Below are 27,848 nucleotides of genomic sequence, written 5' to 3'. Positions count from 1 at the left end.
CGCCCCGCGCACTGTCCACAGCGCCCTCCGCTGAGGGGCAGCCGCCTCTTCGCCATTGGCTGAGAGGCGCCGGCGCTCGGCGCGGGGGCGGGGCCGCCACGCAGCGGCCACGTTTCCCGCCCCGCTGGCGCGCGTGCGCGCAGGCCCCTCCGGAAAGCGCGCGCGCCCCCGCCGCGGCCCCCGGCCCGCGCCTCAGCTCCCTCCCCTTTCCGGGCAGGCCCGTCCCGTCCGGGAGGCAGTAAACACCGCGGCCAGCAGAGGGCGGTCCGGACCCAAGTCTGCAGCGGCGCCATTGGCGTGTGGAAAATGCCACCAGATGGCGGGTTAGGATTGCAGCTCCGCTGAAGGCGCGGCCCCCGCTCCCGAACCCCCGGCGACCACCCCGTAGCCACCCCCCCACCTCGGGAATAACACACCGGAGACTTTTGGGGGGAAACTAGGTCGACGGCCGGCGGCGCCCGTATGGGCAGCTGAGGTGAGCGCGGGCGGCGGCGGCGGCGGCGGGGGGCGGGAAAGAGGGGGAATGCGGCGGCGGCGGCCAGCGGCGCGGGGGCTGGCAGCGCCGATCCAAGATGGAGGCCGGGCGAGAGCGAGGGAGCGCGAGCGGGGCGCGGGCGGGCCGGCGCGGGGGCGGGAGGCCGCGCGGGCCTGTGTGCGGGGCGCGGCGGCCGCGGGCCGTCCGGGCGCTCGGCGGGGCGGCGGGCGGGCGCGGGGGCGGCCGCGAGCGCGGCGGGCGCCCCGGAGCCCGCGTCGCTCCCCCTTCCCCTCCCCGCGGGCCCCGAAACCCGTGCCCCCGCCCGCTCGGGCGCTCGGGCGGCGGGCGCGGAAGCCTTTGTGGCGCGCTCGGGCCCGCCGCCAAGCCCGCCCTCCGCCTCCCGCCCCCCGCGCCGCTCGGACTCGCGGGACTCCCCGCGCCCGGCGGGGCCGGGCCGAGGCGGGCTGCCGCGAACGCCTTCCGCCGCCCGCCCTGCGCGGCTGCGGGGCCGGAGCGGCGGCGGCGGCGGCGGCGGCGCCGTCACATGACGGCGGGCTCGCCTCCGCCGCGGGGCCTGGGGGTCGGGCGGCCCCGGTGGCCGGCGCGGGCCTCGGCGGGGCGGGGCGGGGCGGCGCGGGGGGCGGCCGGCGGGCGGGCGGGGGCGCGGGCGCGGGGGCGCCGGTCGGCGCGTCGCGTCGCGCGCGGCCTCTCCCGCTAGCTGCCCTCCCCGCCCTCGACGGAGGCCGCCGGGGAAACGTGTCCAGGCCCGAGCGCTGCCCCGCTACTTGTGCCGCTCCCCACCCGCCCACCCCGCGGGAGACGAGGCCAATAAAAGTTGTTTTCCCTCCTTTCTGGCGGTGGGGGCGGGGTGAGGAGCCGCGGAACTGGAGTCGGACGCGACGCCTCCCTCGCCGGGGACCCGGGGAGGGGCCGCTTTTCGGACGGTGCCCGTCACCTCGGCTGCCGACCCTCGAGCTGTTGTTACCCGTTCCCCCACATCGCGGACGCCCGGGCCCCGGCGTCCACCTAAATCACGGCCCGGGGTGGGGAGCTGGTTGGCTCACAACAATGCTGTTTTGTAGGTGACGGTGGCAGTTGTTTGCCCCTAAAGTGGGCAGTAAAAGGCTCCGCGTGTAGTTCGTTCCTTCACGTGCTGGGGAAGGAAGCGAGGCGGGTTTGGCGTCCGAGCGAATTTGGTTCAAGTCTTCTCATTGACGTAGAGAAAGTTCGGTGAGACGGACCTTACGTGGAATTTGACTGACGCCACCTTTTCTTTCTCCGCGCGTGGTTCAAGAAAATTGAATTCTGATAATGAAGCACTCCGGGAAATATACACAAGTGAAAATAAAAGTGACTTGTTTATCGTGAAATATACTGTACTGTTTTCGTATTCATGATGCACGAACTTAGACCGAAGAAATATTGCCCAAAGGGGGAAATATTAAAAGATCCAGAAGGGTTGTTTGCTGGCTTCTTGAATCGCCAAGAAAACTTCAATTGTATCACAAGTTCTAGGAAGTCTACAGGTGTTTTGCTAATTTTTTTTTGTTTGTTTTCAAGTTTATCGACGCGATCTACCACTCATCATTTTTACAAAGTAGTTTGGAACTTTCCCAGTATGCACTTTATTTCAGATGGTCCGACAAAGTTAAGGGATGTTGAAATAGATATAAAATACGTAAATTATTGTTACCAGCATTGTCTCCTTTGGAAAAAGTAACAAAATTACTGTTAAAATTACTGTTGATTTGAATGACTATTTAAAGCCTTAAATGGGCTGTAGTGTGGGGAACAGAGCTTCTTTGGAACATTCCCATGGTTTGTCATCTTTGGAAAGTCAGACTTTGAGCCATTCTTTCCTCAGTTTTAAAATGAGTAGTAGTGTATGGTAGTTAACAAAATGTTTGTGTGAAAACCCGTTTTAATTGTTAAGTGCCCCCAGGGGATACAAGGATACAACTCAGGGCTTTATAGGTACAAGGCCAGTACTGCCCTTCTGCTGTAACCCTAAAAATTAAGAAAATAATAGTCCCCCCCCTTTTGGACTACGCTCAGAGGTGCTCAGGGTTTGGGGGATCTGGATTGGCTGTTGCAAGGCAAGCACCCTATCCAGTGTAGTATCTCTCAGCCCCAAGAGTTGACGTATTTTTAATCGTTTTAATCTTTCCCTCTTGATTCTAGATCTCTAATTTCATAATCAGTGTTGTGAAGAAGTATATAATATGTTCTCTGGGGAAAAAAGATGATGCTCAGTTCCCCTTTTTTCTTTTTCATTTCTTTGTTTTTGGGTCACACCAGGACATGCTCAGGAATTACTCCTGGTGGTGCTTGCCTCTTGGAATTGAACCTAGGTTGACTACGTGCAAGGCGAGTGCCCTAGCTGCTGTACTGTAGCTTCAGCTCTTCTTTCTTTGTTGATTTGCCCTATACTGAGCAAAATAGTTCAGTAGCTTAGACAACACTGATATATCATTTTATTTTTCTTTTGTTGTTTGGGCTACACCCAACCATGTTTAGGGGTTGTTACTCCTGAGTCTTGCTCAGGAATTACTCCTGGTGGTGCTCAGGAGACCATATTGGGTGCTGGGGATTAGTCCAGTGCAAGGCCAAGTGCCCTACCTGCTCTACCATCTTTCCGCCCCTCTCACCAGTTAATTATCTCACATTTTGTAGAGGTCATATCGAATACTCTCGGTAGCTTGCCGGGCTCTCCAAGAGGGGCAGAAGAATCGAACTCGGTCGGCCATGTTGGCTGCGTGCAAGGCAGACGCCCTACCTGCTGTGTTCGATATGCCAGACACAGTAACAACAAAGTCTCCAAATGGAGACATTACTGGGCCCGCTCGAGCAAATCGATGATCAACAGGAGGGCCTTTACTTTGTAGAGGTCAGAAATCTGGTACTGTATACTTGGGCACTCTGTTCAGTTTCACAACAGACCAAATCAAGATGTCATCTTAATTCTCATGTTAGGTTTAGGGTTCTCTTCCATGCACTCTGCTTATTGGCAGCATTAATTTTCTTGCAGCATTATAACTGAAGTTATCCTCTTGCTAGCTGTTGGGTAGGGACCATCCTCAGTTCCTTGTCTCATGCCCACAGCATTACTGTTTGCTAGCAGGATCTAGTTTCTTGACCTCTAGTCAAAGCAGGCAAGCAAGAGTTTCTTTGACCTCTAGACTCTATAAGACCAACTATAAAAGCATTTCTGATTAGATGTGTTTAGGCTCACCCGTTTAGGGATCTTAATCATATCTGCAGAAATGTGTTTATAACAATTAACAAAGGTGATATCCCATTATGTCTTCAGGTATCTCCCATACTTAAATGGGGAATTGTGTAAGGGCTAGTTATTGAGGATTTTAAGAATTTGTTCTTGGGGGGGAATGAAATACTTCTCTTGTTTTTTGGGGGGTGGGGGATCCACACCTGGTGGGGCTTAAGTTTCCACCTGATTTGATAACTTAGTGCTGGAGGTCATTTCTGGTGATGCTTAAGGGACCATGTGGTACTGGGGATTGAACCTGCACCTCTGGCATGCAAAACGTATGCTTTAGTTCTAAGAGCAATCTCCCAGTCTTTTGGAGAATTTGGATATAACAGAGCATTTGAAAAGTTATCCTTATAAATGATAATATATAGTGAGATTAGTAATTTGTTTCGTTATTTTCTCTTTCCCATACTTGCTTCATTTAAATGCCTCCCTCTATAGCATTTTGTTGCATTTAAAGGGCATTAATTTTTTTTTTTTGTGCAAGTAAAACAACAGGAAAGAGATTATGTAATTCTCAGCATTCCTTGATATAAGAACTATTTTAGAGATGAGACTGAATCTCAGAGTAGTTAAGGTATTTTTTTATTTTTTAAATTTGGGGTCATAAGTGGCCATGTTCAGATCTAACTCAGGGATCTCTCCTGGTTCTTGGGGTCATCTGTGGGATTGAACTGTTTTACTGTATGAAAGTCAAGTTAAGGATTTTAGTGTAGATTTCACTTTCGTTAAACCGGCTGGTAGATTAACACACTCGTTGCACCAGTTGCCTTTACAACACTGGCATTACTGATCTGGAGCTTGTGAGCAGGGAATTTATTTTTCCCCCTTTTCCCCAAATATTTCCCTCCTTCCTACTTACACCCCTTGAGGAGGGAATTCTTATGAAAATGAATTTGTAAGTGGCAGGGTGGGGATATTGTAGATAGACCAAAGAAGGTAACAAAAGTTTGGTCATGTATGCTTATGGTTTGGCTCTCCATGTAGCAAAATATTCCCTACAGGAAGTAATTAGAACAGTTTTAGTTAAGGAACTCAAGCTTTGAAGATAGAGCTAGGAATTAAAGTAGTTAGGGTGATGTAGCTTTTCTTTATTTTTGGGGGGGGCACACATGATGGTGCTCAGAGGCGCTCTTGCCGTATATTCAGGTGTTGCTCCTTTAGGGGCTTAGGGGACTCTGGTGTGGGTAATTGAACCCAGTCCTGCTGCATGCAAGGCATGTTCACTAACGCTTTCAGCTCCTTTCAGCTGTTGTCTGGCTTTAGAGCTAAATATCATAATAGAGAGGCAATATAGAAAGGCTTGGAACATTTTGTGAGTTGAAAAAAGTAGAATCTAGGACCAGAGCTGGTAGGACGCCTTGCCTAGCTAACCCTGGCAAATCTCTGGCACCCTAAGTCTGCCAGGAGTGATCCCTGAATATTGCTGGGTGTGCCCCCCCCCCATCAGTTTCTAAAAGGGACAATAAATTATCTGTCGCTAGAATTGCCTGTTTTCCCCTTAATTCTGTCTTCATCCCCTTGTCCTCCTAACCTGGCAGTGACCAGAGCTTGATTCTGGTTCTGCGATTACTCCTTGAGCAGTGTAGGATCCATATGGGTATTGAACCCACGGTGGTCATGTGCAAGGCAAGTGTCCTATCCACAGCCCTAATTGTGTCAGTTTTTGTTTGCTATATTTTGAAAGTCTTATTAGACATGCTGTTTCATTGTTATGTCTTGACAAATCTACCTTTTTTATCATTATGAAACTCTTTTTTTTTTGTCTTGGTGTTTCCTTTATCTGATATTAAGATAGTCATCTCAATATTCTTTTTCTTTAATTAATTAATTTTTTTGGGTCACACCTGGCGTTGTACAGGGGTTACTCCTGGCTCATGCACTCAGGAATTACCCCCAACGCTGCTCGGGGGACCAAATGTAATGTTGGGAATCGAATCTGGGTCGGCCGTGTGCAAGGCAAATGCCCTACCTGCTGTGCTATTGCTCCAGCCCCCCATCTCAGTATTCTTAAACTGGCTGTTTTTGTCTGTCTTTTTTTTTATGCATTGTTGCCCATCAGATTCTGAAGAATCTGAGACTTTAATCTATTTGCAACCTAGCAAGTTGACCTGGCCACATTAAGGCATGCTTCTCAAGCAGAGAGACTCCTTAGACATGCAGTAATAGCAGTAGTCAGAATCTGCACTTGCATTAGATCTCTGAGCTCCAGTTTGCACAGGGTACTTTGAAGATGTCACAACCTGATCATACAGTGGGCTGTTTTACAGGAGTGGAGTCCCAAGTTTTAGGGAAACTTGAATCTTTTTTTATGAGTTGTAACTAGCTTTCTCTTTCCTCTGAGGGAAATGTTATTATTCTTTTCCGTTACCAGTCACCTTGAAAAGAAGGAATAGGACTGTGGATTTTAGCTCAGTGGTGGAGCACATGTCTAGTTCACACAGACACTCTGGGTTGACACCATGATGTTTGGTAAGTGTTGTTTTTTCATGCTATCTTCTCTGATGTTGCAGACAGTTGTCCCAAGGCTGAGTAATAAGTCCTAGAGCTAGGAACTACAGAATGAGGTTTGCGTTTAGAATTTAGACTAAATCTTTTAAAAGGTCAGTTTTGCTCTCAGCCTCATTTCTGTATGTTGAATGCTGAATATTTTAAAGTTTATTTTACAGTTGATCTGCCCCTCCCCCTTTCATTTACTATTTGATGTGGTCTTGGTAGAATTAATTTCTTCTTAAAAAATTTTTGGGCCACACTCACTCATGCTCAGGGTTTAATCCTGGCTCTATACTCAGAAATCCGCCTTGATGGGCTGGGGGCACAATAACCCCTGATGGGCTGGCAGATGTCATAGGAGATGCGTAGGATTGAACATGGGTTGGTTGCACATGGAAGACAGGTACCCCTACATGCTGTACTATCTCTCTGGCCCAGAATTTATTTATTTATTTTTGTGTCATACCTGGCAGTGCACAGGGGTTATTCCTGGAAGTGCTCAGGGCACCATATGGGATGCTGGGTATCAAACCAGGGTCAGCGGAATGAAGGCAAACGCCCTACCCACTGTGCTATCACTCCAACCCCCAGAATTGATTCTTATGGCTTTAAATTTCTCATCTCTATGATAGGAATCGACTTTTTTAGCAAATATTTATGTGAGTGCCTTCTCTATATCTAGTACTGAGTATGCAACGTTAATAAATAGAATTTGCTGTTATAATTTTTGTGGTTCTATTGGGAGAGATTTAAAAAATAAAAGATAGAAAACAAAAACTCCAAACCAACAAAACTGAAAGGGATCATAATAAATAAGATGTTGTGAAGGGGGTTGGGCTATCCTAAGAGGTTTAAGTGCAAAGAGAAGATACATCCTCTCTGTTAGTTTCCTCCAAATAAGTGACTTTTTATTTGTCAGCAACTAACAAATATAATAATTTTTTTCAGCAGACTCATTTTAAAAGCAAAATGGTAGTAATGCAAAATTTCTCTTGATAATTAATGAATTGGGTTAAAGATTAAGATAGATAGCTTGACCTACCACCACCTGTCTTTTCAGTCTTAGAAAAAGGCTTTTTATTTTATGAAACATGGTCTTTTTATGTGGTACCTGATTTTCTCTTTTATCCTAAGGCTCTCTGACCCTAATCATATCAAGTTTCATTTTTCCTATCTTTTTCGTATCTTTCAGAGGTAGACTTCCTTTAGCAAATACACATAAATTCTAACTGTATTATGTAATATATGGAAGCTAAAAACAGCTTAAGCTCTGTTTATTATTATTAATGCTTAAATAAACTTTTGTGAAGAAAATGTTTTACTGTGAACATTGTACTGCTAGAGCACTGTAGCGCTGTCCTCCTGTTGTTCATCGATTTGCTTGAGCAGGCCCAGTTAAGTTTCCATTGTGAGACTTGTTACTGTGTTTGGCATATTGAATACGTCACAGGCAAAGCTTGGCTTTGCCATGCGGGCGAGATACTCTTGGTAGCTTGGGCTCTCTGAGAGGGATGGAGGAATTGAACACGGGTTGGCCGCGTGCAAGGCAAATGCCCTATCCACTGTGCTATAGCTCCAGCCCTTACATCTGTAGATGAAGGAAGAATTGCCACATCATAAATGGTTAAGAAAGGTATTGTACATTACCTAAGAGAGTTCTGGCACTACCTTGTCACATGGCCTGTTTTACATTCTGTTTCAGTCCCTTCCTAGGCAATCTATTTGGGAAAAAATTTTAAATCGTTTTTATTTTGGAGCTACACCAGACAGTGCTCAGGAATTAAGTCCTGACTGGGGGGACCATATGTCTGGGGTGTTGGACACCAAATGCAAGTCAGCCACATGCCTTGCTTGGGCCCCTTGGGTAAAGTCATTAGTGACTCTAAACCTCAGTTTCTCAACTGTAAAATGTTGATAATAAAAATATATTAGGGGCCAGAGTGCGAGTGCAGACTGTAGGGCATTTGCCTTGCACATGACCGATCAGGCACCACATATGGTTCCTGAGCATCCTTGGAGTAACCCCTGAGCACTGCTGAGTGTGACCTAAAAACAAACCCCCCCCAAAAAAAAAAGAAAAAGAAAAAGCATATTAGACGATTGCATTTTATTTAGATAAATTTTAGGACATTAGTCTTAAATTTATTTTGACTTTGGGGCTATACCCACTGGTGCTCAGGGTTTACTCCCAGAGCTCTGCACTCAGGGATCACTCCTGTCAGTGCTTGGGGGCACCATATGGAGTGCCAGGGAACTGACTTGGATTGGCTGCATGCAAGGCAAGTGTCCTCTGTACTAGCTCTCTGGCCCTAGTTTTAAATTTAAAAGGTGAATAAAATTAGAAGATAGATAAGTGATATGGTTGTTTTTCCTAAACCAAAGAATTTCAGTTAATTGAACTTAATCCACACACAGAACTGTTTTTGCAGTCTTTCAGATCTATTTCTGACAGTTTTCAGGAGACCTTTTGTGAATCAAACTTGGATTGGCTCCATCATGGCAAGTGGGTCTCTGCATATTGTCTTCAGGGTACTGGGATTCTCAAACAGCAGTACTGCTGAGATGGCACTAAGCGCATGGGGGTGACAACAGAGATTAAACTTCCTGCTTTATGCTTCAAGCAGATACTTGGTTGCGGTACCATCCTAGGCCCCCCTTTTTCTAATTTTTGCTCTCTGTGTGCTAGCATTCGTCTGTTCTATTCATTAATGAACTATTAAGAAAATTCTGTAGGTTTTTTTTTTGTTTTTTTTTCTTTTTGGATCACACCTGTCGATGCACAGGGGTTACTCCTGGCTCTCACTCAGGAATTACTCCTGGCTGTGCTCAAGGGACCATATGGGATGCTGGGAAGCGAACCCGGGTTGGCCACATGCAAAGCAAATGCCCTGCCTGCAGTGCTATTGCTCCAGCCCCTGTAGTGTGTTTTATTGTAACCAAGTTTGTGTATTTTGGGTTAAACCTGATTGTGCTTTGCAGTCAAATTACTCAGACCGTATTTGGTGCTTAGGACAGGTTAGCTGCATGCAAGGCAAGCTCCTTACCTGCTGAACCATGTCTTCAGTCCTCCTATTTTATTTATTTATTTTAGGTAATAGGTACCTTTTATTTTAGGTAATAGGTACCTTGAGTAGTTTGAGTGAACAAATGCTTCCTGAAGGTAAATAATTAAGGTTTTTTGTTTGTTTGTTTTTACGGTTTTTAGGCCACACCTGTTGATGCTCATTAATTACTTCTGGTGCCATTCTTAGTAATTACTCCTGGTTAGCTTGGGGATGGGAATGCCAGGTCAGCTGCATGCAAGTACCTGCTTTAATATCTCTCCAGCCTCCACTTTCTTAAGTTTTGAAGGAGGGCCCGAAGAAAGTACAATGGGCAGTGCGCTTTCCTTGCTTGCAACAGACTCTGGTTTAATCCCCAGCATTCCATATGGCCCCCCAAAGACAGCCAGGAGTAGATCCTTGAATACAGAGACAGGACTAAGCCCTGAGTATGCTGGGAATGACCCAAACTTTTTTTTTTTCTCCCTAAAGTCTTGAAGGAAAAGTGGAAAAAGCCAGGTCAGAGACGGAAACTGTATTCCAGGTGAATGTAAAGCTACAAAGTTGCCTATTGAGTCTCAGAGTTAAATAAATTCTTGCACTAGCAGTGTAAGCAATACCTGGGATCGTGTACAATTATGTTTTTGGGACCATAGAGATAGATAGCAGGGAAGGTGCTTGCCTTGCATGAGTTGTCCTGGGTTCAATAGGAGTCCCTGACCCCTGCCAGGAACGATCATTGAGCACCAACTGGTGTGGCCCAAACAAAAAAAGTATTGGAAGTATTTGGCTTTACCCTTGCCTACTTAACCATGATGTCTGGATATAGAGAGCAATTTGTGTTTTAACAGATCTTTCTGATGATTTTGATAAAACATGTTGTTTGAGAACCACTACTATAGTTCCATTCTTTAGGAAATACTATGAATGTTTGTTCTTACTATGGGACAGGCAACTAAAATTTAGAACTAACCAGTGACCAGAATATTTTCTGTGCTAATCTAAAGAGCTTGAACTTTGTCCTTAGGGAGGTGGCTACACATTAGTGTCAGTTGGGAGTTTAGGACATTATACCAGTACCCCAGACTCCTGAGGGTTAGGAATTATATCACTTGTATCGCTTGTCATCCCTTTGATCTCCATTCATCCCTTTTGCTGTGCTAGTGTAGCCCATTGGTGTTTGCTTGCTCCATAAACATGAAGAGCCTCAAACCGTTTGTTCAGGGTTTTAACGAGGTGGGCGGCCACGTGTCCTTTTGATGTCCCGTGGAATCTAGTCGGTAACACCTCTAGTCCAGCGGTTGTCTTTAAATTGCATTACGTGGGGCTGGAGCAATAGCACAGTGGGTAGGGCATTTGCCTTGCACGCAGCCGACCCGGGTTCGATTCCCAGCATCCCATATGGTCCCCTGAGCACCGCCAGGGGTAATTCCTGAGCGCAGAGCCAGGAGGAACCCCTGTGCATCGCTGGGTGTGAACCAAAAAGCCAAAAAAAAAATTGCATTACGTGTTAGGCCCATCTGATTTTCGACACCTTGGCAAACGAGACAGCATCCCTGATTCTTGATCTTTGATAGAGGTCGGAACTCTGGATTCTTTCTCTCACTTGAGTGAAGCGTGATACTCCAAGCATAGCTCTTTCGATATCTCTTTGGGATACCCAGATAGTATTCTCGTCCTGTGTTCGTAGGGTCCAGGTCTCTGAGGCGTATATTAGTGCTGGAAGAATGGTTGAGTCGAAAAGATGTGCACGGAGCGGAGGTTTTTTGTCCACTTAACAACTTCTTCGATGCTCTTAAAGGCGTTCCATGTCGCTCTCTTTCTCCTGCACAGTTCTAGCACCAAATTGTTCCTCATGTTGAGTTCTAGACCCAGGTACACATATCTGCTGCATTTGGAGATATTCATTCTGTTGAGAGTGAATGGAATGTCAGGAACTAGTTCGTTTTTTCATGAACATTGTCTTGGTGAGATTCAGCTGCAGTCCGACCTTTCCACACTCATGATTATATGATTGACAAATATATAAATAAATATATATTTTTCAGTTATATAAATCTCACGAATTATATAATTGACAAATATTGGTCAATTTTAGCATTCATATTTCTTGAGAAAGTTTAGGTACTAGGTCAAGTAGCATATTCATAATTTAGTAATAGCAGTCTTGTTCCCATTTCACAGATGAGAGAGTTTAAGGTATCTTTTCAAAATATTGTCCAGCAAGGAAGTGATGAGTTTGAGCCCAACTTCTTTGATGTTAAGTCTAACTCTTGAGTAATCTTTTTTAAACTCAGGATTCATGACTTTACATGGAAAAATAATCACATCTTCATTTTCATTACTTTGAGATTTAGTATTTTCTGTTTTGAATGTAAGCAAAAAAAATCATACTTATATTATCACTACTGTGATTTTGTCATATACAGATTTCAAAAATACTTTAATAATAATTACAGATGTTGCAAGATCTCATTTATCTTTATTATATTTATTGTCATTTTTTGGCCCACATTTGGGGGTGCTGTGGGCTTACTCCTGCCTCTGCCCTTAAGGATCACACCTAGTAGTGCTTGGGATCAAAGAGGGCACCAGGTACCAGGATCAGTAAGACCTAGTGCAAGTCAAGTGCCCTGCCCGCTGTATTATCACTCCAAACATTATTTTTTAAAAATAGACTAATTAAGGAGTAAGTCCTGGTGTGACCCAAGACAAAAAGGGGCTTGTATGTGCTGATCTGGGTTTGATCCTCAGCATCCCATATGGTTTCCCAAGCACTGTCAGAAGTGATTTCTGAATCTGGAGTAACCTCTGAGAATAGCTAGATGTGGCCCCAAAACAAAAAAAGTAATTATGAGACCTACCATTTAGAGGTAAATCTCTTGCTGTATTAAAGAGGTACACATATTACTATATTTCAGAGTTACACTTTTAGCATATTGATAATTGTATGTGAATATAAATTTTTTCTGTAAGCATTTTCTAGAAAAAGGTGAACATTTTTGTGGTGAGGTGCCTTCCAATTTGTACTTAGAGGATATGGAGGCTGCTCAAGGTGAATTTTTGGTCCTTGATAGAATATTAGGACCTGAGGACGTGTTGATAATGCTTGAGCGGTAGGGCGTTTGCCTTGCACGCAGCCAACATGGCCGACCCGAGTTCGATTGCTCCGCCCCTCTCGGAGAGCCCGGCAAGCTACCGAGAGTATCTCGGCCTCACGGCAGAGCCTGGCAAGCTCCCCGTGACGTATTCGATATGCCAGACACAGTAACAACAAAGTCTCCAATGGAGATGTTACTGGGCCCACTCGAGCAAATCGACGAACAACGGGAGGGCCTTTTGATTCTGACATGTTTAGAAATTTCATGACCTTCGCAGTGACACTTGGTGCTCTCTAGGACCGTACCTGATGATGCTTGATGTATGGGTAGAAGGCAAGTGATTTTTTTTTCTTTTCTGTTTTCTTTCTTTTTTGGGGTCACACTTGGCAGTTTGGCCTCGTCAGGGATCATTCCTGGCTGTGCTTGTGGAACCAAATGGGATGCTGAGATCCCTGTTAACTGTGTATAAGACAAATGCCCTATCTGCTGTACAATTACTCGAGCCCCTGCCCTGGACAGTTTAATGTAGAGTATACTGGAAATAAAATTTACTTGTCTCAGAATAGAAATCCATATAGGAGAGTCATTCTCTCTTCTTTCTTCCCCATCTTTTATTTGATTTCTTTAAATGGACATTTATTACATTGGGCTTGTCATTACATGTTAAAATAGCTAAATTTAAAAATGATTTGATTTAGTGTGCTTTTAGTTTTAATTTTTTGAAGTAAAAACAAGTTTTATTTAGAAGTTTTGCGAATGGAAGGGGAAGGGGGAGAGAGAGTGAACGAGCATTGTTATCTCACTGGGCGTTTGAACTACACTATAGTCTGATACAGTGGAGTTAGGTTGTTGCAGTGATGAAAATTTTGGTATATGTGCTGATGATTATAGTTGCTATTAGTCTCCATAGTGCAAAGAAACTAATGTTAATGGTTAACAGTACTATAATAGCATTACATAATTATAGTGTACCTATTAGCCAGGTAGTGTTACAATCACTAAATATATAATTTATGAGTCCTTAAAACAGCCCTTTGAAATGAATTATTGATTGTTAAAACTCCGTTTATAGGGCCGGAGAGATAATTCAGTGAGGAAGGCGCTTGCTTATGGCTGTTCAATTCCTGGTGCTACATATGGTGCTCTCCTCGCATGTCCGTGTCACCCTCTCCCCCACCAGTAGTGATCCCTGAGCACAGAGCCAGTTGGGTGTGTCGTATCAAACAATTTACAGTAAGAAGTGAATCTCCAAAGATCCCATAGCTTGTAATGTGCAGAACTGAGATTCAGATCCTGGTAGTTAGGCATCCTTTATGTTTGCATTTCTGAATGCATAAACGTATCTTTAAAAAAAATTTTTTTAATAGCTCTTGTACTCCAAGAACAAATGTTTTTTTGTCCATATATTGGGATATTATTGGTTTTATGTTTTTTTTTTCCCTAGAGACAACAGTACAACAGAGGTAACATTCCACTGGCATCTTTTTGTATTGATTTAATTACAATTTGATTTTAATTGTTGATACATAGGTTGTCAAACAGTATACATTATTTTATTTTTTATTTATTGTTTGGTTTGGGGGCCATGTTGGCGATGCTCTGAGTCCTGACTCTGCATTCAGGAATCGCTCCTGGTAGTGTTCCAGGTACACTATGGTATACCTGGGATCAAACCCTATTAGGGGTAGGCAATGCTTTACCCACTGTGCTCTTTCTCTGGTCCCTACTTATTTATGTATATCTCAGTTTAAAGTTACGCTATTTTACATGGACATAAATACAGATTTGGTGTTTTGCAAAAAAAAAAAATGATACTCCTTTAGGGGCTGGAGAGGTTCAGTAGGTAAAGCATTTACCTAGCATAAGGTTGAGTTTGATCCCTGGTTTCCTGTATGATTCTCTGAGCCGTCCCAGGAGTGATAATTGAGTAAGCCCTGAGCACAGATGAGTGTGCCCCAAAACAACAAAATTTCTTTGTGGTTGGAGAGAGCTCAGTAGACTGAGTGCCTACATTGTCTTTGGGAGGCCCAGCTTCATTCCTCAACTGTATGATCCCATTAGCACAGATCCCATTAGCTTCCAAGTATCACAAATGTGTGTCCCCCCCCCCCCCCCAGGTGAGTATGCAGAAGTATTTTTGGAGGGAGGGCCCACACCTGGCAGTGCTCAGGGCTTTGTATTCAGGAGTCATGTTTGGTGTAGGAGAAATGGGGGAATGGGGGTGACAATATGTGATGCCAGGAATTGAACCTGGCACCCATATTAACTTAAAGTTGGGTTCAGAAGTTAAATAATAGCATTGCTCATTTGTTTACTGAATCTAACTGAAGTGTAGTTCTAAAACTGTTAATTGTTTTGGTTAATGGATATTGGCTTTCTCTAGTCAACATAAATTAATGAGTTGCCTTATTTTATACTTAGTGTGTTGTATTAGTGGAGGTCCAGAAGTGGGAAACTATCTTAGTTAAAGATTTTGATTTTGACTGTAACCAGGGTAAGCTGGAGGTACAGGTGAATTGAAGGAGTCAAGAGAACTGTCATTTTTTGGGTGTGGATTGATAGCACAGCGGGTAGGGTGTTAGCCTTGCACGCGGTTCACCCGGGTTCGATTCCCAGCATCCCATATTGTCCCCTGAGCACCGCCAGGAGTAATTCCTGAGTGCAGAGCCAGGAGGAACCCCTGTGCATCGTCAGGTGTGACCCAAAAAAGAAAAAATAAAGAAAAAAAAAAAGACTTTTTTTTTTTTTAGTTACCTGTTTTAGGCATTGTTCTTGGTGCTTTACATATAGCCATTATCTATTGAATACAAGCTTTTTTTTTTTTTTTAAATTTGCTTTTTGGGTTACACCTGGCAATGCACAAGGGTTACTCCTGGCTCTGCACTCAGTAATTACTCCTGGCAGTGCTCAGGGGAACATATGGGATGCTGGGAATCGAACCCATGTTGGCTGCTTGCAAGGCAAACGCCTTACCTGCTGTGCTATCGCTCCAGCCCCACAAGTTGTTTTATTTTACAGATGGTGGCTTGTTTATGCTTTTTCTACCCTCTTAACTTTACTAATCACCTTTTCAAAGGGCAATGATTATAAATCTGTAAAGAGGAAAGAATTGGGGATGTTATTGAAGTTATCACTTAGGCCATTTTATCGCATTTTTTGATTCCTCAGTTAATAAATTTGTTTTGGCCAGATGCTTAAAGTGAGGCAGACAGGCATTTGTCCTCATGTAAACAAAATAACACAATTGCTATGATGGGAATAAATGAAGTACTGTGATAGAGGATACAAACATCCAATTGGGTGAGCCAGGAAAGGCATCTTTGGAGGTGTGAAATTTAACCTTAGATATGCATAGAACTTGGTTAAGAATTTTCCATGCATAAGAAGAGCAAATACAGTGTCTCTGTAGGGAAATGATGTGGTATTTCAGGAACTGACCATTACAGTGACTTGGAGATTGGGATGGGCAGCATAATAGAGGAAGCATACAGAGGGGGATGTGTAGTAGACTCGCTTGAGTGAAGTCTGGATGATGTCTGGTATGTTTGTGTTTAGTTAGAACTCTGACGTGTAGATTTTACTCTTAAGTACAAGAAATCATTAAATCAGAGGTACCTTGAAAAAGCTTTCAAGCAGCTTAGTGGTTTTTATATGTAGGTGATTTTGATTTTCAAGATTTTTGATAATATTTCAGGCCTTTTTGCTTGTTATAACTAGGGATGATGGTATATGCAACTGGTATTGGTAATGCTACTAAGCGTTCTATAATGCATAGGTCAGCCTTCTACCAAAAAAATCCCACAGAAGCAAAAACTTACTGACAAGAACTATTGCTCTCTACCAAAGAACCATGAAAATGTTGATAATGCCAACAGTGAGAATTCCTGTTTTAACTCCCGTGTAAATATTGGATTACTGTGGAGGTGGAATGAAGAAGGGGGGTTGTAGTTACACTGTTGCAGTTGCAATAACAAGGTGACAATTACCCTGGCTCCTGGTTGTATACTAGAGGTAGTAATGAGACATTATTCTGTATGTGTTTTAGAGTAAATAATGAGGGAAAAGGATGATTTCCAGGCTAATAATTGGTGGTGTTATCCTAAAGTGGAAAGATGGACATAGAGAAAGAGAAAAAGCATAAAGCATCAGATTTTTTTTTTAAGCATCAGATTTTTTAGGTAATGAAAAACTTAATTTGAGTTGCCTTAATAGAACCCAACACTTTCAAAGTACAATAGGAAGAAACATGCCTAAGTGTCTATAATTGGTCACACTATCAATTCACTGCTTTGCAGTACTGTTTTCATAGATTTGACCAATTCTTTTGCCTTCTGATTGCTTAACACGTGATGATGGCTGTCCTTTTGCATAGTCTTCTTATATCCAATAAGCACTTATTATTGATTTGCTAGAAAACATGAAATTGAAATTATTACTAGCAACAATAAACATTTGATTTACTAATCTCAATTAAAAATTTTAAGATGTTTAATTTTAACTTTATGTAAACACGGGTTTACCAAGTTGCTCATAATAGTTGTTTTAGGCATTCAGTGTTCAGCACCAGTCCCACAATCAGTATGATATTCCCTTCACCATTTCCCCGTTTCTTACCCACCATTCAAGCCTGCCTCCTTGATAGGCACAAAAGAATTTGTTACATTGCGTGTTACAACAAAGTGGCAAATGGAATTAACAAAAAAATAGTTAGGTAAAAGAAAGTTTGTGAAAATCGTATCTCACGTTTCAGTTATTAAAGTCATTCTCTGAGGGTTTATATAACTGTTTATTGCTAGTTGAGCCTTTTGTGTTATTGTTCTTGTTTATTGAGTTGACTTTTATGCTGCTTTCCCATCTCATTTGCTGTGCTCCTGCTGGGACTGTCAGTATTGTGGAATTTGGAGGTGTCTTGAAGCCTCAAATGCCTTCACATTTGGCTTGACATCTCTTCTGAGACTAATATCAATTTTTTTGTAGCTCTGTACACAGCAACTTCACTTCAATTCTAAATCATAGCATATTATTTAAAAAATATGTTTTAAAGGCAATTAAATTAAACCTATAACAGTATAACTCAGTTGATGACAAGGCGAGTAGTTAGAAAATTCATAGATGAACAATGGTAGCTAAGTTTAGTTACTGTAGTTGAGTACAGTTTAAAAATGCCAGGATTAAGTGACTTTTTAAAAACCCTAGAAATGTTACCATAAGGAAAGAGGGGGAAGTATGCATTTAAATTGGGTGAAATAGAGTAGTTGGTGGGAAGCCTTTTAATACAAATCCATTTAGCATACAGATACAAATGATGGTATTAGTGTTAATAGAATGAATGGTTACTCTTATGGAAAGTCTTTAATTCCTGCTCTCCCCACTCCCACCATTTGATTCACTGCCTGCAGTGCTTGGGGGACCACACTGTGCATTGTGCAGTGGTGGTGGGGCTGAGGCAAGTGGGGGTTGGGTAGCATTGGCGGTTGGGGAGGCATCGAACCTGGGCTCCCACTTGCAAAGCAAGCACTCCAGCCCTTCAGGCCATCTCCCCCAGCTGGAAGCTCATCCTATAAAGCTCTCTGGTGGGTGAAAATTTGCATTTGCAATGAGCTCTTCAAATAGTGGTAGAATTTGTTGAAAGAATAGGTAAAGTGCAAGAAACAAGCAAGAAATAAATAGTTCTTAGGGGATGTTGTGTGAACTAGATGATGTAACCTAGCTGTAAAACTGTAAATATATGTATTGAGGGTATTATATTATGCTGTCATATATTGTTAATATTCCAGTTAATATTAACTGCCTTCCCTCCCTTAATTTCTTTCCCCTTCTTTCCCCCTTTTTCTTTCTTATCCACCTCAGTCCCCCATTGATGGGATAAATCGCAAATACCATGACAGTTTTACTTGTTTGATCCTTACTATTAGTACTAGAGTACTAGTGATAAACTGTTAATTCAGATGTTGCTTTATTTTCTGTTCTGTTTTGTACTACACTTTTCTATAAGTGTCTTTAAAGCAGGGATATGTTGATTTTGTGCGCAGCAGAGCATAGGTGCTAGAAAAAATTAATAGGCAATCAGTAATACTTAAATCCAACTAAATAGAAGAGTATCATACTTGAGCCATTCATTAGGTGTTATAGCATTATAGATATATTGATAACAATTCTTTCTTGAAATGTTTATTGTGATAGTTTCAATATCTTATCAGCTACTTTTACCCCTGTCTTCTTCATTAGTTCACTTATTATATGTTTCATTTTTAGGTCAAGATAGCTGTCAGTTTTATTTTAAGTTCAGACAGAGCTTGGAAATCGGAAATGATTCTTTTTTATTTTTTTTGATCACATAAACTTGATTTACTCAAATACACATTTCAATAATTCTAGTCTATTAACAAGTGGTCTGCTCATAACTGGGGTATGTGTGACTGATTAACTTATGTGAAGCTTTTTGGTAAAAGTTTGTTGATTCCTGTAGAAATTTGAAAGCAATTTTAGTTGATTCAAAATATCATTGGGAAAATATTCCAAAATTTTTTACATAGAAGTGCTGAGGAGCATAAAGGTTTGTAGTTACAATTTGTTACTTTTTTTTCCCCATTTGGAAGCTTTCTAGTTACCTTTAAAAAAGTGGAAATTTGTATTGTTATGCATAAACATTTAATTTCCTAAAATAGTAAGAGTATCTGGATATGTCTTGCTGTGTGATACTCTGAGTTTAATTCCTAGCATCACAAAATTTGGCATGCTTGGTGGTGAACAGTGCCCTTATGCCCTTGGAAAGCTGCACCAGTATTGTGGGCAGGGAATCCTGGTATGTGTGCAAAAACCTCACAGGAATAAATAGTACTTTGGCAAATAAGGTGTAATCTGGGGATTTCCAGCACTGCTGGGGGAGGCAGAAAATGAAACTAACAAACAAAAAATTCCAAGAATAAATGGTACTTTGTTAGGTTTTTGAATTTTGCGTATGTTGTTGAACTGTAAGTTATTTAATCCATATACACTTGAATTTCAGTTTTATTGAATCTTCTAGCCTTTGACACTTCAATCTCCCTTCTGTCATAATGTTCTTATCTACCCTAGAACCTTAATTTATGAAGTAGCTTATTAGCTTAGTTTGTAACTTTATTTTCTCATGTCATCTCTTTATTTATGGGATTTTGGGCTACAACCATTATTTATTTATGGGATTTTGGGCTACAACCATCGATGCTCATGGATTACTCCTGGCTTTGTAATTGGGAATCACTCTGGCTGGTGCTTGCAGAACCATAATGGATGCTGGTGATTGAACTTACCTTATGTATGGCAAGTGTACTTGCTGTACTACTGCTGCAGCCTTCATTGCATCTCTTTATCAGTACTAACTACTGATAAATTAATCTGATTTCAGTGTACCTGACTGATTTCCTTAGCACACCTGGAGAACATTACAACTTTGCAGGCAGAAGACACTAAATATGCTTTACAATCTTAATTGGACCCCCAGCATTTCCCAGAATCCTGTTTTGTGCCTGTTTTTTTTTTTTCCATTTCTTACCAGTGTACAAATTTCTGCTCTTGCAGCCCCCTCACTTCACTTACAGTTTCTTTTTTTTTGGGGGGGGGGGTGGCTTTTTGGGTCATACCTGGCGATACACAGGGGTTTACTTCTGGCTCTGCACTCAGGAATTACCCCTGGCAGTGCTCAGGAGACCATAGGGGATGCTGGGAATTGAACCTGGATTGTTCGCATGCAAGGCAAAAAAAAAAAAAAAGGTTGTTCGCGTGCAAGGCCCTACCCCTATGCTATTGCTCCAGCCCCTACAGTTTATTTTCAATAGATGACGTCATCTATTTATTGAAAACCTTGGCTTTCTTTTATAACTGGAGGTGAAAAGATTGAGACTTGATAGAGATTAGCTTGGTATTTGCTTTGTCTATCCCTCTGAGGCATATATTAAATTAAGATACTCAGTTTTGTTTCCTTTTTTATTTGCTTGCTTTTTGTCCACACCTAGCATGTGCTTGCTGGGGGCTGGCTCTGCGTTTAGGAATTACTCTTGGACGTTTCTGGGGACCATATGGTATACTGGAGATTGACCTGGTCAGCCAAGTACAACGCAGACCCTGTTGTATTATGGCTCCGACTCTATCTGTCTTCCCCCCTCCCTTTAACGGATACACATTTTAGAACAGAGTTGCAGTGATATATCTTTGTGGGAAGTTTCAGTTTGATTTTACTGTGGACTAATTTTAGTATAAAATTCTTTTTTGATTATAGTTATGTTCATGAAATAGTTTTTGTGTTTTGAAAATCTTGGGGCTGAGATCTCCAAGCCTACTCGGATTGGGGCTGAGCATCCTCCACCCAGATCCTCCGAATTCCAGTAGGCGGGGGTCATACCCACCAACTGGCCCCCTGGAGCCATGTAATCTCATCAACGGCCAAGACCCAGAGACTGTAAAACCCAGCTCCCGAAAGCAACGTCTTATTATCTCATTCTTACTTTGGACAAACTGTCAGGCTACCAAATGTAACCTTCCCACACGGCAGAGTCTGGCAAACTCCCTGTGGCGTACCCAGTATGCCAAATACCAGTAACAATAATGGGTCTCATTCTCCTAAAGAGCCTTGAATATAGCACTTTCTTAAAAATCTCAGGGCTAGGATGAAGGAGACTGTTACTGGGGCCTGCTCGAGGCAATCGACGAATAACAGGATGGTCGTGATTCGTGTGATTCGTTTTGAAAATTAAGAATAAAGGAAGTTCCTTGATTTTATGTAATTTTGTTTTTTGTTTTCAGGCCATACCTGGAGGTGGGGGTATTGTCTTCATGGTGCTTTCCAAATCATGTGGTGCTGGGGATAGATAGCATTTTTATTTTTGTTTTTTGGCCATATCCAGCTGTGCATAGGGCTTTCTCCTGACTCTGTGTCCAGGTATAACTCCTGGCAGGCTTGGGCAACTATGTGGGGGTCTCTGGGTTAGCTGTGTATAGGCCAAGCGTCCTACCGCCCTACCAGCTGTACTCTTGTTCCAGACCTTGAGGTGGGGATTGAAGCTGGGCCTCCTGCATGTAAAGGTATGTTGTCAGCCTGTTGAACTATGTCTCTGGCTCTCAATTTTTTTTTTTTTTTGCCAATCAAAAAATTGGGGTGGGGGTGGATTGGGTGCTTGGGCCATAACTGGCGTTGTTGGGTAACTATGTGCATGGGAGTGGGGAGGGTCACTCACCACAATGATGGACCATGTGTGAAGGGATCAAGTTGGGTTCGCTGCATGCAAGACAAGCTCATAACTCCTGAACTATCTCTCTGGTATTGTTCTGTGTTTTGGTTCAGACCCAGTGGTACTCAGGGGTTGCTCTAAGCTCTGCTCTGGGGTTGTTCCCAGTGGTGGTCAGAAGGTCATGCAGTGCTGGAGATTGAACTGAGTCTCTTGCATGCAAAGCATAAGTTCAGCCCTTTGAGCTATCTTTCTGGTCCTGTCAACTTTTGAAATTGAAGTATGCTCCTGAGACTGACAAATTTTTGATGCTGCCAGGTCAATATATAAAATATTTCTGGTGCCTCAGGAGATTCTTTCCTCCCTTTTCATACTCCTATTTTAAAGTAGTCATAAGTTAATTTGCTACTTCATTGTCTAGCCTTCTTTGTTTTATAGAGCATCATCTTTGAGATTAATCCATTTCATTGCATTTAACAGTTCTCATTTCTGCCAAATGGTGGAAATTGAACCCAGGACTTCACACTTGCAGTGAATGTACTCAGTGTCAGAATGTATTAATCTGTTATTTTGTGCCTGGAAATTTGGGTTATTTTCAGATTTGGGCTATTAAAGCTACTGTGAGTATTCTTGGTGAACATTTGCCCTTACCTTTTGTGTCTATATACATGTTTGTATATATGTGTATGTATATATATGTATATAGAATAGAATTGCTGCATTGTGTACCTTTGTAATGGGGTCAAACGATTAACTCCTACCTATCTGTAAGCAATTTTATTTCTTAATAAGTATATTTGTTAATCTAAGAATATTGTCTAGTAAAGGAGATAATGGAGCACTTTTTAAAAAAAGAAATTGGCAATTGTTTTCTACATTTGCAAATTTATGTTTTTTTTCCATATATATCTGTAATCCAGCTTTTTTTGGGGGGGTGGGGGTCAGACCCAGTGATGCATAGGGGTTACTCCTGGCTCTGCACTCAGGAATCACTCCTGGCGGTGCTCAGGGGACCCTATGGGATGCTAGGAATCAAACCTGGGTCGGCCTTGTGCAAGGCAAATGCCCTACCCACTGTGCTACTGTTCCAGCCCCCAATCTAGCTTTTTAAACAAAATAAAAGTTTCAGTTTTCAGAGTTATGCATCTGAGCAGAAGAATGTCTCTAGGGAAGGTATGGCAGAAGCTGATAAATTATGATGAATTCTGGTTCTCAGATTGATATGTTTAAGAGTTCAATTTATTATTTACATTTACCATTGATTTAGGTTTTGGGTAATTTCACCTCTATAGTGTAAACCGTAGTGTCATATTGTTGATACATATTGAGAAATGTCACCTTCAGATGAAATGGACTATCTGTGCTCATGAATCAGTAAGAAGACCTGTGTAAGATAAACATTATAGTCTGAAGATGTACTAGTAAAACTGGAATGGTCACTCCAAAGTAACTTGGAGCATCTTAATTGTCAGTATCAATGGAGAATGATAGCCTGGTAAGTCAGTTTCTCTGTAGCAAATTTGGGCTAGAGACAATGTTAGAGACAAATGGCTAAATTATATAGATGAGATTATATAATAGATTGTCTTTTGTGTTTTGCTTATCTTTTATTCAACAATGTATTTGAGAATGATGCATATTTTATTTTTAATTTTTAAAAGTATATTTTTAGGCCACACCCAAGAGAAATCAGGACTTACTTCTTGTTCTATACTTATGGATCAATCCTGGCAGACTGGTACAATGTTGGGTTCTGGGATCAAACTCAGGTCGACCTTGTACAAGGCAAATAACCTCTCTTCTGTTTTAGTACTTTCCTTTCTACTGCTAATGGATGTTAGGGCTTCCTTTTTTTTTTTTTTAAGTTGTTTTCGAGTTTTATTTTTGGGCCACACAGTGATCCTCAAGTGGGGGATCGAACCTGGATTAGCCACATTTAAGGCAAATGTCCTACCAACTGTATTATCACTGTTGCTCAGGTTCTGCTTTTTAGCTATTGTAAATAGCTGTTATTTACAATAATGTAAATAATGTTGTTAATGATCATTTGTGTGCAAGCTTTGGTAAAGGTGCATGTTGATTGGGGTGAGGGGCAGGGCACACTCAGTGATGCTCAGGGGTTACTTTCTGCACTGCACTAAGGAATTACTGCTGGTGGTATATTGGGAATTTTATGGGATGCCAGAGATTGAACACAGGTCAGATTCATGCAAGGCAAGCACCCTGCTTATTTTCCGCTGTACAATTGCTGTACTACCTGTTATTACTATTGCTCTTGCCCCATGTTCATTTTTTTTTATAGTAGGACCTAGGAGTGGGTTTTTTTTTTTTGTTATACTAAACTTTTAAGGGCCCCTTGGAGGGGAGCGGGTTGAGCTTTCCTCCCCGCCCCGACCAGGGCTCCGGCAGCCGAAGACCTCCAGGACCAGCCACCACCATGCTGAGACCACTCTCCGTACACATGAAGGTACTGGCAGAGGGACAAAACCACGCGGGTTCCGGGGCCGAGACCTCCAAGCCTACTCAGATTGGAGTCGAGCATCTTCCACCCAGATCCTCCAAATTCCAGTAGGCGGGGGTCACACCCACCACCTGGCCCCCTGGCGCCGTGTAATCCCATCAGCGGCCAAGACTCAGAGACTATAAAATCCAGATCCCGGAACCGCCCGGCCGCATTTGCAACATCTTATCAGAACTTTTTTTTATGACATCTTATTGTCTCATTTCTACTTTGGACAAACTTGCAGGCTATCGAATGTAGCCTGCCCACAGGGCAGAGCCTGGCAAACTCCCCGTGGCATACCAAATATGCCAAATACCAGTAACACTGATGGGTCTCATTCTCCTAAAGAGCCTTGAATATAATCTCAGGGCTAGGATGAAATAGACGTTACTGGGGCCTGCTCGAGGCAATCGACGAATAACAGGATGATGAAATGAAAAAAAAAATGAAACTTTTAAGAAATTGCAGAACTGTTTTCTAAAATATTTATTTGTATCACTTTACATTTATTTCTGCTATCAGTGTATGAGGGTTTTTATGTGATGCTTCTTTTATATGAATATTTAGAGTCCTATTTTATGTTTCCAGTATTGCTTTATGTTAGCTACTGTTGGTAAATGAGAATTGTAGCATTGACTATTTTACTATTGCAGTTAGAGGGAAAAGAATAAATTGCCACCGGTGAAGTATAAACGTACAGTATTTAGTGATTATAAATGTAGATTTCACTAGGCGAATTGGGTGATTTGGAGGTTTTACTACATCAAGACTGAGCACTTCAGAAAACAGTGGTCAGCATTTATTGCTTTGGACTGAGCATCTGGCTCAGTGGTAGAGCACATGATGCACATGTGTGAGGCTCTGAATTTTCTGGCAATGCAAAATTAATTACTTTATTAAAAACTTTGTTTTTGGAACACAACAGATAGTGCTTGGGGGATGCTCCTGATTTTGCACAGGGGACCATACAGTGACGCTTCTGCAATTAAGGTATGTGCTCCAACTCTTGAGCCATTTCTTTGGCCCCTAAAAACACTTATTTACGGAAAATTAATAACATGCAGATGAAGGCAAAAATAGTGAGTCATCACTTATTTCCCACTGAGCTTCAAAATGTTACATCCTTGTTTTATCTAAAGCCCTACATTAAACCCTTATTCCTTCAGAGACTATAAAACCCAGCTCCTGGAAGTGCGCAGCCGCATTTGCGGCCACGCATCTTATTATCTCATTCCTACTTTGGACAAACTGGCAGGCTACTGAATATAACCTGCCCACACGGCAGAGTCTGGCAAACTCCCAGTGCCGTACCCAGTATGCCAAATACCAGTAACAATGATGGGTCTCATTCTCCTAACCCTGAAAGAGCATTGAATATGGCTCTTTTAAAATCTCAGGGCTAGGATGAAGGAGACGTTACTGGGGCCTGCTCGAGGCAATCGACGAATAATAGGATGGTCGTGATCGTCGTGATCGTCGTGATCGTGATCCTACAATATCTCGAAGGAATTCCTAAATAACATCTCTTGATCACTTGACATCCTATTACTCATGAATTTGCTTGAGCGGGCACCAGTAACATCTCCATTCGTCCCTGTCGCATGCTAGTGTAGCCCAATGGTGTCTGCTCGTTCTAGGAACACAAACAGCCTCAAATTGATTATCATTCAGGGTCTTTTTTAAAATTATTATTATTTATTTATTTTTAATTAATTTTATTTGTTTATTTATTTTGAATACCCATCCCTCCACCAGTAACCCTTTCCCACCATCACGGATCCCAGTAACCCTCCCCCCCCCCCACCCCGTTCCATCCCCATCCAACCCTGCCGCTGTGGCAGGGCATTCCCTTTTGTTCTCTCTTTCCTATTCGGTGTTGTGGTTTATAAAAGAGTTAAGCCTGATTTTCAGGGAAAAACGTTGGAGAATTTACTTTCCATTGACCACTTTATATGGCTGCGTGGTTTGCAGTGAGAGTCCTGGTTCCTGCATAAGAGAGCTATTCTTGTAGAGGCTCATGGTCACCAGGGTTCCCTCTGGAGGAGGAGGGATGTGACACCTACCCCATTTGGGACTTCCCGGTGATCTCGGTTCTCTTTGGGGCCGGGAGCATTCTCGGTAGCTGTGGAGGACCCCGCGCGGCCTTTCTTCTCTGTGGCTGTGTGCTGTAAAGATGGCCTATTCAGGGTCTTGACGAAGATATCTGACCATCTCATAGGTGGGTTGCCACGCGATCTTTAGATATCCCATGGAATCCAGTCGGTAATGGCTCTAGTCCAGCGGTCGTCTCCAAATCTCATTACGTGAGAATGAGACTGCTTCTCATTACGTGCAGCCCATCTGATTTTTGACACCTTGGCGAACGAGACAGCATCTCTTATTCTTGATCGTTGATGGAGGTTGGAACTCCGGATTCTTTCTCTCATTTGAGTGAAGCATGATACTCCGTCCTCATAGCTATTTCTTTGACACTTTTTTTTTTTTTTTTTTTTGCTTTTTGGGTCACACCTGGCGATGCACGGGGGTTACTCCTGGCGGTGCTCAAGGGACCATATGGGATGCTGGGAATCAAAACCAGGTCAGCCGCGTGCAAGGCAAACTCCCTACCCACTTGCTATCTCTGCAGCCCCTCTTCTTCGACACTCTTGAAGGCGATCCAAGCCACTCTCTTCCTCCTGTACAACTCAGGTGCGAGATCATTCGTCACGTTGACTTCTCGACCTAGGTACACATAACTGTTGCGTTTAGAGATGTTCGTTCCCTTGAGAACGAATGGTACGTCAGGAATGAGACTGTTTCTCATAAACATTGTCTTGGTGAGATTCAGCTGTAGTCTGACCTTTCCACACTCATGGTCAAAGTCGACCAGCATTTGTGCTGCTTGGCTAATGTTTGGTGTTATTAGAACGATGTCATCAGCGAAGCGGAGGTGGTGTAGTTGCCTACCATCTATCTTCACTCCCATTCCTTCCCATTCCAGTCATCGCATGATGTTCTCGAGGGTGGCACTGAAGAGTTTCAGTGAAATGGTATCACCCTGCCGAACCCCTCTCTTGACATGGATGATCACCTCCCTGTAGAATGGTGAGATCCTGGGAGTGAATCTGCAATACAACTCATGGAGGATTCTGATGTATTGAGTTTGAACGCCCTGTTTGGCTAGGGCTTCGATGACCACTTTCGTTTCAACAGAATCAAAGGCCTTCTTTAAATCAATGAACGGGAGACAGAGTGGCATCTTGAACTCCCGAGAAATCTCAATGAACTTGGTTTTCATGTGGATATGGTCGATCATGTTGAATCCTTTTCGGAATCCAGCTTGCTCGCATGGTTGTCCTTCATCTAGTGTTCTGCCAATCCTATTCAGGATGACTCGAGTGAACAGTTTGTAGACGACAGACAACAGGCAGATCGGGCGATAGTTGCCAATGTCGTGGATGTCTCCCTTCTTGTACAGTAGTATAGTCCTGCTGGTTTTCCATTAGGACAGAACCTTGCTTTCAGACAGGTAGTGTGTGAAGAGCCGAGCCAGTGTATTGATGAGTACCGACGTCAGATTCTTCAGGGGTTTGGGTCTGACCTTGTCTGGGTCAGGTGCTGTTTGCTTCTTTACCGATGAAATGGCGTGTCAGATTTCAGAAGGATGAACATTGGGAACGAAATATCCATCCTGTGAAATTTGGTATGTGGGCAGAAGGACGTGGCTATTGAAGAGATCCGAGTAGAAGTCATGGATAATCTTCTCCATTGCCCTTCTGGAA

The 27,848-nt window shown here is 42.9% G+C and overlaps 1 protein-coding gene across 1 annotated transcript in view; it reads left to right on the top strand.

Annotated features, from left to right (window-relative positions):
* The first annotated feature begins 253 nt into the window (after positions 1 to 253).
* The window catches only part of STAG1 (STAG1 cohesin complex component), a 354,244-nt gene continuing 326,649 nt past the window's right edge, over positions 254 to 27,848 (top strand). The window contains exon 1 of the mRNA XM_056121608.1: positions 254 to 475. The gene's annotated coding sequence lies outside the window, so the exon portion shown is untranslated. The remainder of the gene's footprint in view (positions 476 to 27,848) is intronic.

This window comes from Sorex fumeus, unplaced genomic scaffold, assembly GCF_029834395.1.
Source record: "Sorex fumeus unplaced genomic scaffold, SorFum_2.1 ptg000044l, whole genome shotgun sequence".
Lineage (NCBI taxonomy): Eukaryota > Metazoa > Chordata > Mammalia > Eulipotyphla > Soricidae > Sorex > Sorex fumeus.
Note: the sequence above shows the minus strand (reverse complement) of the source record. Positions and strands in the feature narration are given on the sequence as shown.